Genomic DNA, 11,024 nt, shown 5'->3' on the forward strand with positions numbered 1-11,024 from the left:
TACATTTGTTGCTTGTCTTTCGTTACAGTATTCGTTGTCAGCGCCGACTGCAAGTGTTGAATTTGTCTGTAAGTCAAACCCACTGAGTGCAATGTTCATGTGAGGTTGATAGGTTTGCCAATAATGCTTTTGCCTCAGTTTTCAGCATTTAGAGTATTTGCTCATCTGATATCAAGCTATTACTTTAAAATCACAAAGGCAACAGACTTGGCTGGCAGAGTAGCCTAAGCCATCAGATCATTTGACCATAATCTGTCATACATGGGCTGCAGAGCTCTTCAGTAGGGATCGATGAGATTGGGCCAAGGCAATACAGGGACAGACTAATAGGACATTGATTTTGTATGAAAGCAGGTTTTGAGTGTTTGTGTTGCAGGTAACCGGTATTGACTGGCAGCCCAGCGGCATATTGACCCGCGGTCTGGACTCATTAAGAGGAGCAATGCCTGGGAGGCAGGCTATCGGATGGTAAGGGAGAGGCTCCTCTTTCTTCTCATACGCCTCCTCTCCTCATGCACACCACTCATCTGCTTTTCTAATGAGGCCGGAAGGCACTCTGGAGTGGGCCGCGGAGGGAGCCCTGAGGCGCCCCATCCTGTTATTGACAAGACCTCGGCTGTGCTTGCCGCCTGTCCACAGACGGCCAATTCATCCTGATAATGCCCCGACTACTCATCTCGCTGCTGTGTGCCGTGAGACCCACCAATCCTGTCCCATGGTATCAGCCCATAATGACAGCGTGGATCAAACCGTGGCCAGGTCATTAGGGGATGTTATTGAAAATCAATGGCGCTCCTGTGTCTCACACACTCCAGCAGGGTTTTTTTAAAAGGGCTCCTTGAAAAGGCTGTTTGCCAGAATGGGGCTGGCGTATTGGGAAGACTTAAATCACTATCACTTTCAATTTAGGCTCCAAGTAATCGAGCCACATATTCCTCCGACGGGTAGCATCTGTCAGTGGCCAGCTTCACTTTAGGACTCTGTGCCTTTAGTCCTAATCATCTAGTCAACAACAGGTACTTAACCCCTGTACTTGTTACCGCATAGTGATTTTTCCTGTAACTATTATTTACCAAGCAAGCTTTGGTTGAAGAAAAACACACACCTTACATTTTCCCCCGACTCAATCACTCTGTCCTGTGCTCTATCCATTTTACAGCTGAGTGTGGAACGGCCCTCCGGAGATGAAAAGCTCCATCAATTTCACTCATCGTCTGGCAAGGTCAATTTATTTCAGCACACAGTCCATCATCAGATAGGAATCAATTGACACATCGCCTAGCATATCCAACCCAAGGTGGGTTATTACAGCTTCTGCAATTGTCAGCTCTTTTTCCAGGGCTATTCTTCACATGCCCAGGCTATTTATTCTTCTTTTGGCCGTGCGTGTTTATGATTTTCTGTATTTACTTGTTCATAATTTGGAACACATTTCCTATTTGATGGAACATTGTTACAGTGACAGGTCTTCATATAACAGCTTGTCACAAAAAAGCGACTGGGATTCAAGATTGTGGGTTTTTCTTTACACATTTCTCCACTATAATCCCAATTAATAGGATATGGTGGTATCTGAGGTAAGACATTGTTTTATTGTTCCGCTAATCCTCTTCATTTATCTGTGAGAAACCTCAATGCTGAGGGTTTGGGATTGAATTTTCATGGTCTCAAATACCTCCAAAAAGTACTTGGCACTGAGCTCACCCCAGATTCAGCGAACAGTGGGACAGGCCTAAGGGGCTTTTATAGAGCACAATGGCAGCTAATAACACAGTGCCAAGCTAATAAGATGGGCAACAAATGAATGGCTCAGTCCAAGCTCCTTTTCTCTCTTGCTCACTCTTCCCCCGCTGATAAAACATGTATGAAAGCGTTTTTGAGCCGCTATGTAGTGGCTCCCTAGACTTTTCCCCCAGCGAGAGCTAATGCATTAGTTCCCAGTTGAAGGCTGTTTTGAAATGGAGATTGGTAATGAGACGGGAGGCCCCCGCCATGATCACATTTGGATTGCTGAGGCCTCAGCCGGCCCGGGTGATTTGGGAGACCATGGCTCTGCTCGGAGTTCAAGCCCATCTCTCTGCGGGGGTTAGCAAACCCTGACGAGAGCCATTCTAAACCACTAAACTATATCTGAACTGTGAACTGAGGAAGAGAGCACCGAGTCAAGAGCTTTGGATCCCTGTCACAGCGCTCTTTGTAGACTGCGTGTTGTTTTGACCACCTAAAAAGGCTAGCAGCATACATCCTTCCATGTTGCCATCTTTTTTTAGCCCTCAATGTCAACAGAGCGGCAGCTGACAGAAACCAGGCCAGTCAGCGGTTAAGGAGCTGACTTGGAAACAGCCAAATGGTGTGAATTCCGGACCCTGGTGACAAAGTGCTGTCTAATGTCTTTGCACCTCTGGACCTATGACAAATATTCCGGCTGTCTACCACTATGGCTGTGCAAGGAGACTAGCCAATGCGTCCTCCGAGAAAGGATATACTGTAAATCACTCACAGAGAAACCTCAGAGAGCCCCATGTGAGACAGGGAGGAGCAGAAGAGAATTAAGGGAGATGGAAAAGGAGGAGGTCCAGAACAGCCACCAGCCAAAATAAGTTTTCCACTTTGATTCAATTTTGAGGATTTTTCCAGCCTTTAGTGGAACCTCACAATCTCCCACGCTGGCCATATTATGTACACAAGCCATAAAAATGAATAACATTTATGCAGCTGGGTGCATCTGGCAGCGATAGTCCTCTCATTCAGGGAGCCACAGGATGGCACCGTGCCGTCACACCACCCTCTCTGTTCTATGTATGGGCACCAGACAAGAGAAGACTTAGGGGAGGGGTGGGTGGTGTAAAGGGAGGCTCCCAAATGCTTAAAATGAGTTTAAAAAAATAAGAGATTTCAAGGCAAATGGAGGCCATACGTGGCTCGTCCAATTTGGCACAGCCAATGCACATGATTAGCCGTAGAGACGTTAATCAAAAGTGGCTCAGTATTTGAAGGGGCGGTGAGAGGCACTGCCAGCTGGTGACAACATGGCTTGTGTGCACGGGCCAAGAGTGAAGTTTATTTGAATATGGATCTTGCCGTGACCGTATTTCTCCAGAGCTCAGTTAGCAGAGCGTTCCTTGGCTCATCACTGGGATCGCCTCAGAGCCGCTTGGCATCCGGGAAGGCGGAAGTTTTTCCAAGCCGCAGAATGAGAATTACGATTTAGTCCATCCCCTCTGGTGGTGTGGGCATATTCATAAGCATTTATTCAGTTTGACGCTGGCAGAAATGCAACACCTAGTTCTTGGCGTCCGTGTGTTAGGATTTCCTTTCCAATATGAAATTATGAAATTGACAAAAAGGCTGTTTTTACAGCCTATGAATTAATAACACATTTAAAAATAAAACATCCTATCTTTCCACATAAAACCATGCTAGCCCCCTACTGAAAACACAGAGCTTAAATATTAAACTGTCAGTGCTCTTTCTGAGCCAGCCAGAGCTCGCGTTGGAATACGACCACCGGTACAGTAAACCAGCAACAGCACAGCATCTGTTTTCAGCTTTGATAAGTAACAGGGTGTTTTTAGTTTGGTTTGATTTGATAAATTACCAACTAATGAGCTATGTTTTGAGCTTGTTGATCAAGTTTAGGGTAGATTTTGTTAGAGGTAGTTCAAAATGCTGTAAGCATTACTGTCTTATTAAATAAGTTTTAAATTGCTCTGTATTCCAACATTAATCACTGTTATAGAGTCAGTAACCCATGCCTTTCCTCCCCCCAACCGTGCAGTCAAAGTTAAAATACATTTTCTGGTATCCCTTCCCACTATCCAATCAGGACAGATAACTCCTTAAAAAGACTACTACCAAACAGGCCAAGCAAAGTGTGGTGACGTGGAGAGGAGGGAGGGTGCTGCTAACTGCAAAACAAGGAAAAGAGGAAGTTAGCTAAAACGACGACAATGCTTACAGCTACTTTGAGGTTTCTTTACCCAAAAGAGACAGAGGGTGTACCCACGCCACAGTGTCCCAGGGCTCGAATCTGACCTTTGACCTTTGGCTGCATGTCATCTTTCAAATATAAATAAATGACTATTACATTTGCGCCCTTGCCAAACAAGTTCAGTGGCGATGCTCCTGCACTGGTGCACCAGTGGTGATGCATAGCAACCTGCAGAGATTTGTTCGCAGAGCTGAAGGGTGGAGCAAATGTAGTGATGGAGTAGGAGACATGGATGCAGCAACTGAAATCTGGACACAGCATCAGAGGTGGAGCCCCGTTCTTTCCTGTGAAAGTTGCTCAGTGGCGCACAACGCCAAAAAAGCTTAAGATTCCCCATTATAAAATACCCGCGTTGTGGGACCCATAGAACATGTGCACGAGAGGCCGGCAACCCAGCCGGCCAGCTTCCTGTTTAGCCCCTGACTAACTTGCATAGGGATAAAATGATTTAATCTTGTGGCATCTTCTACACTTTTAAAATGTTATTGGACCGAATGGCTCAAATTATGACTGTAAAATGAATCATTTTGTGGTTGTTGTGATGCTCAAAAAATGTATCCAATGTTTTACAGCCGCTTCTTTCACAATGTAAATCTTTTTGGGCCCCAGTGTGACACGTCACGTTTTAAATACACGGATCGGCCACAACGACAATTGCAACATTACTTGTGTCTATGTTCCTTTTATACCGGAAGACCTTAATTGAGAAATCACTCCTGATTTCAACAGTTGACGAGCAGGGTTATGCAAACAACGTATGATTTGTGCTGATTCATACAATGTTCACCTGAAACATGAAACACTGTCAGTCAGTGTGGCTTCACTTTCACAGATAGACACTGTTAAAGTAGTTCACAGCCTCTGTGTGTGTGTTAATGATATATGAAACAATCAATATAATGCTCTGAAACACACACGTGTAGTTACTATTAATGCACTCAGCATGCCTGTGTGAGGTTGTTTTCTTGATTCATACTTGCTTCTTATTGTTTCTTTCAGTGCAGGAAGGTCCACATCTCTGTGCACTGTGAATGGCCACTGGTTTTCGACTGCATTTATGTCATCAGCAAGTCATAACCCTCACTAACCAGAATACAAAAGGCGACTGTAAGAAGGTGGAAAAGGGCAGGGGGATCATATTCTTCATGAAACAGGCTTCGACAAGGCTTCTCAGCATTCCAGGCCTGGCTTTGCCTGCCTCCCATGCTTCTTTGGAAATTTGTCTGGCAGCAAATACGCTTTGAAAGGCTCTTATCTCCTATCTGGGCAGGAGTTCCATGCACCAAGATAACAAACCCTATCTTATCTCGCTGTGTTCGTTAATGTCACAGCTTAAGGGGCTTGTTCTTCCACTTGCAATGGGGCTTGCAGAGCGGATTGTTTGCAGATTAGTCAACACAGGCCTCTGGAGGTCTTGGAGCACGTTCAAAATGCTTGTCTTGTCCCACAGACGTTCTCGCGTGCGCACATTGGCAGATTGGCTGCCTCCCGCTTTCCTGTGTCAAATGGCAGGAGTACCACGCAATGGTTGGTAGGCATCATTACACACAGTGAGATCTACAGTAGTACTTATCACATCAGACTAGCCAGTCGTGCAAGCCAAAACAAAAAAATGTGCATGATAGCCACCCAAGGCCAACTTTGTTGTCAAATGTTTGGGGGATGACTCGTTATTATTCTGCTGCTGATTAGCCCAGAGCCCTAATCAGTGCTACATTTTCAAACAACATCTATTTGAGCTTATCAACCTAGGAAAACATTCAGCCTGCAATATTTCATGCATTTTGTCCAGTGTGTGTGGCCAGATTCATGATCATCCCTTTGTGACACAAGAGACCAGGCAGAGCTCCATTGACTTCAGCCATCTGGCTATCTCACACAACCCTTGGCTACACAGTGGCTCACTCAGCGATTGATTGGGGTGTTGAAGGCCAGCTATTTAGCACATCAGAACAACAAGTATTGCTATCAAGCTGGCCCTTCTCATGCCTCGTTTCTGTGCCGCCCAAGAATGTCTCTTATCTCTTCCCTTCTGCTTGTTGGTTTAAGCCAGACAGCATATGCCCGCATTCCCCGTGTAATTCACCGTTGTGCTTTTGGTGCAGCCCTGACAGACTCACAGGTTGCCACTGAGATCTGATGGGGGATGTAACCCCTGTGATGGTTGTTAAGAACTGCGCCTTTAAAATAATAAAACCTGTTTCTATATTGCAGCCTCTGGGAGAAATATAACACCGGCAACAACAAAAAAAAGGCATTTTCTTCTCAACATGCTCTCCTGTGGCTGCACCAAAAGACTGACGGATGAAAATAAAGCCCTGTTCCATATCATTAGATCCCGCTCTCTCACCTGATTACATTCATATTAGTGCCTCCATTCTTCTCCCATTATTGTTACTTCTAGTGAAACAGGCCTGATAATGTGCACTCACGCGCTAGATGCAAACCTGCTCATTCCCATCTCTGATTCTTTGTTGTCGGCGAATGGTTTTTAAATGAAAAGTGTGAGTGCGGTGTAATTATAATTCTGGGGGTATTATGAAATCAAATATCACAATGAATGTAATTTTATTTGCTTGTAATCTCTCTCACCCAGGCTAATAGGCGTTTTCAAAGGGCACGCTCGGGGGGTTTAAACGGCGGACCATCTCTAAATAGAATGGCTGCTCTGCTCCCCGGCTCTGTTCTTTTGTCTTTGATATGCAGGCAAAGAGCTTGACAGTCTGGGAGACGTGGGAGATTTGTCGGCCTGTGATCTCCATGCCTCTCTGACAAATGAGCGCCTTTGGCAAGGCTGCTGGAGGTACGGCTTCTCTGCCCTGCTGGAATCCTGATGAGACTACACTGGAGCTGCTGGTAATGAAGTCAGGGCACAGGACCAAACTGCTGCCAGGAATGACCTTTAGTCTACACACATGCAGGTCATTTGGCATCCAATGACTCAGAATCGCACATACCTTTGTGCTACTGCATGTAGCACATTTTTCAGTGAGATGATACAAAAATAGACCGAAGCGCGCTCCTTATAACGATTTACCACATTTTAAAAAACACATTTTAACAAGAAATACTAATTTAATTATCTATTTTGCTTGTTCTGTCAGTGGCAAATGGTTTACATTTTACATTTCCTGACGATCAGTGACGGCTGATGTTTTGTCTGTATTCATATTTGACTAGTGGGGTAATTTAGGATGCAATCACCAGCCAGTCAATCTTCATTACATCGGACTCAAGTGCTCCACCAAGCACACAATTGCTCGACATTGATTTTGCAGATTCTTTCAGTCCGTGTAATTCCTCATACAGTGTATGGTAAAGATATCTCAGCGCAAAGTGAGATGTTAACAAATTATGACCTAAAAATTTGAATCCCCTGAGGATAAATGTTCTCATTTCAGCCCCACAGTGAGCAGGAAATAGCTGGTATCGATTCTGGACGTTTCAATTCCACACTGAGGAATCTCAAATCCACAACGCTCACTCAATGCAATCCAACATGGTTGCCTTTGATTTCAGCTCTCTATTTCAGGGAGGCGAGTAATGATTCATAGGAAGAACAAGCACTACCCCTTGTGGCCCACTTGGCCCAGTGCAGCATGGGTAAATGGCACCTCCAGCTGCTTCTGGGCCCCTCCTGATAAGTTAACCTTGTGATAACATGCTAATGCCTGATTAATGTTGCCGTAATTAGACACAGCTTTTCACACTCAGTTAAGAGGACATCCTCCAGCAATTAGCCCGAGCCAGAGAGAGATAATTTCAGAGAGCACAGCAGAATCACGTTCCTCAGCTCGTCTCCATTCCCTCTTGGCAACATTAAGGTTTATTTTCTCATTATTTCATTTAATTACTCGTTTGATGTTTTATACAGCTGCCACAAGTAATCTTTGATCCAATTAGGAAATGCTGATTGACAGCGTGGGTGTGGGATTCAAAGAGCTGCATTCAATTTGCCGTTGTGACCTTATCAGAGGATCTGCAGAGGATTCTGTGTTCAACACTGAATGGCAACTAAAAATATAATGATTTCCCTTAAGAATATATTCTGCATGGATGGCACACCTTTGTGTGTAGGCGAGTGTGTGTGTATGTGTGTGTGTGCATGCATGTGTGCCCGTAGGTATGAGTCTGTAAGAAGGCAGCATGTGTTTGTGTTTTCCTCGCCAGACATCTAACAATGAGGAATGAACACATTAGTGAGGAGAGGCCCCTGTACTCACCAGACTCCACACTGCCCATTAATAATGCACTGCCAGGGAATAGATGGGGGTTTGTGGAGATTAGTCCCGCATTAAGGACTCACTTGCTATTTCCATTAGAGAGACATGTTGGTCTTTCTTAAACAAGAAAGATCAGCCCACCTGTAATTGGACTATAAGATCCTACATCAAAATAGTCAGTAGTCCCACAAATCCGGCTGTGTAATTACTTTACAGTGTCAGCAGTTACCAAAAACCTGTGGGATTCATTGTACCGTATATGTGGACATGGTGAATGCAGTTAATATGAAAGGGGAAAGAGGTTCTCTGACATCCATTTGAAACTCCCCTGCACTGCGAATAACTGATTTTTTTGCCACTTGGGGGCAGCAGAAACATTTGTGAGATTGACTGATATATCATCTATTTTTAAGTAGCCAATATACACATCCAGCAGGTATGGAGAACAGTGAGCATTTATTTTTGGTCTCTACCAACTCTTAAGGGGAATATCTGGCTCTTTAGCTGCTAAATGCTCCACAATGTTCACCGACGAGTCGCTAACTGTGCCTGTTTGGTGCTGAGCAGGTAATGTACAGTGGGTTTTTAGAGCTGTTTTTCCATGAAAACAGCGGCCTGTTGCAGCTGAAAAAATAACATCATCGGTGAATCAAAACACTAAAGTAGTAGCAGGCCAAACATTGAACTGAAACACCATGTAAAGCCGAGGGGAAGCTGTAAATGTGGATGATGACGTTCATCGTTCCAAGTGAAGAGCTGCATTGTTTTCCATGTCAATTTGATAGGCTATGTTGTTTTTGTTTTGTTGTTCTTTTTCAATACTATGTTTATCAGATATTTCATTAATTTTGACAGAATACAGACCAAATATTCAAAAAACCCTCTCTTCCATCCCCAATAATACAAAAACAAAGCCAGAGCACACAATGCATTATATTGAATAGTTGTATAAATGAATGACTATCAGGTAAAACAGGATTTATAGACAAGAGTAAAGGAAAAAAAATACCTTTTGTAAACTGCTGCTGATATATGATATACATTTTAAAATGGATGTACTGTATAAGGGTATTAAGCATATAGTTCAGGCAGAGCAATGAAGCAGTGTTTGAATTGGCTGATTGGCATCAGCTGTTTATCACAATCACAGGCTTATTCAGAAGTTGATGAGTAACATCCACTTTATTCCTGCAGCTGTATATTGCAGCTATTATAACCTGACATATTTCACTATAACTCTGCTGATACACTCGTCTGAGGGCCATTTGCAGCTGCGGCACCCTTGTTTATTTAACCATTTTTTAATGATAACCAGCCATGACAGCACCAACTGGTAATGTTTTCACTTTGAGTGTGTGTGTGTGTGTGTGTGTATGTGTGTGTCATCATGGCAAAATGTGGTCCAGGAGACACCTTTTTGTAGCAGTCTGTAGTAGTGTGTCTGTTTGTGGACAGATTTTTGTCAGTGGGATAGCTTCCCAACCGTGCAAGATACAGTCAGTCAGTCACATCATTTTACAGGTGTGTAGTTGAGATCAAAATAAAGGCTGAGTTTGAAGGCTGATTGATTGATGGCTCACATTTTGTTTTAGATTGCAAATCAGTGTAACCAGAATCACAGATACTTTATTGATTCCTGAGGGGAAATCGGTATGTTACAACTGTTGCGACTTCTAGAGTAGAAGTATCACACTATAGAGAGATTTTAATAGGATATTAATTAGAACCCAGTTCGAATCATTTCTAGAGCAGCTGGTATTGTTTCAGTGAGCTGATATTCTAATAAACAGCTTGTTTGACACTAATTACCTAAACTGTGTTTACCAAGTGAATATCTAATTGTTTAAATTGACAACGTGTGTAAAATTTAACTTGACAGATTTTATTTTCCCCAATCTCCTTGTTTATATCAATTCATTATGCTTGGCTTGATTTGGTAAGTAGGAGGGTAAAAAGGTGAAAAGCACAAAACCAACATTGAATTGAACCGCTTAACAAGTATTAATTAAGTATTGATCACCACACTCCCTGTGATTCTCAAACTGTAGTAGATCCTGCACTGTGATTTCTGCCTGCTGTTACATTTCGATGGTGTATATTTAAATGGTGTCTGTGCGAGCAGTAATCTAATACAGATACATTTTCTGGATATGAACAGATAATGAGCTACAGGCAGATACATATGGCATCCAAATTGGAGCACTCAGGGATGCTGAATGGACGATAAATGCTGTAGAACAGCCTCAGCTTGCAGTCTTGCCTCACTCTGCCTATTTATTCATCCTTTTTATTTGATCAACTCTTTCACATCAGGTTATTTGTTGTTTAAGTTGGAGAAACTTTGATTTCAAGCTGTCTTGATAAAGTAAGAAGAAGGTAAAAATCACTATGATGTCACTTCCACTGTTAAAGTCTGAGAGGAACTGCTGTAATAAACATTATCTTTACTACATTAACTAGTCATAATATTGTGATTTCAGTTACATGGTTACAAATACAATAAAGTCATCTTCATATTTTAGAAGAAGGAGTAACTACACCAACTAAGGCTTTGTTGGTAACAGCCTCGAGTAGGGTCATGATTTAAACTGAAATTGTAAATCTGAGAAATAAGGAGTTGGGAAGTCTGTTTTCCTGTTTTAATATTTATTGCCTTTCTTTCAAAGAGTTGAATAAAACTAATGTTAAATGGATGCAAGTTGAATTTTCTTTTTGTCTGTTTTGGTATTTTTCTCTGGAAGTGCTGACCTCAGAGAAGCAGTGAAACCTTCATAACTCTGCTCCTCAGACCCAAAAACAAAAACAAAATC

Source organism: Pagrus pagrus (assembly GCF_965226575.1).
Source record: "Pagrus pagrus genome assembly, chromosome: 8".
NCBI lineage: Eukaryota > Metazoa > Chordata > Actinopteri > Spariformes > Sparidae > Pagrus > Pagrus pagrus.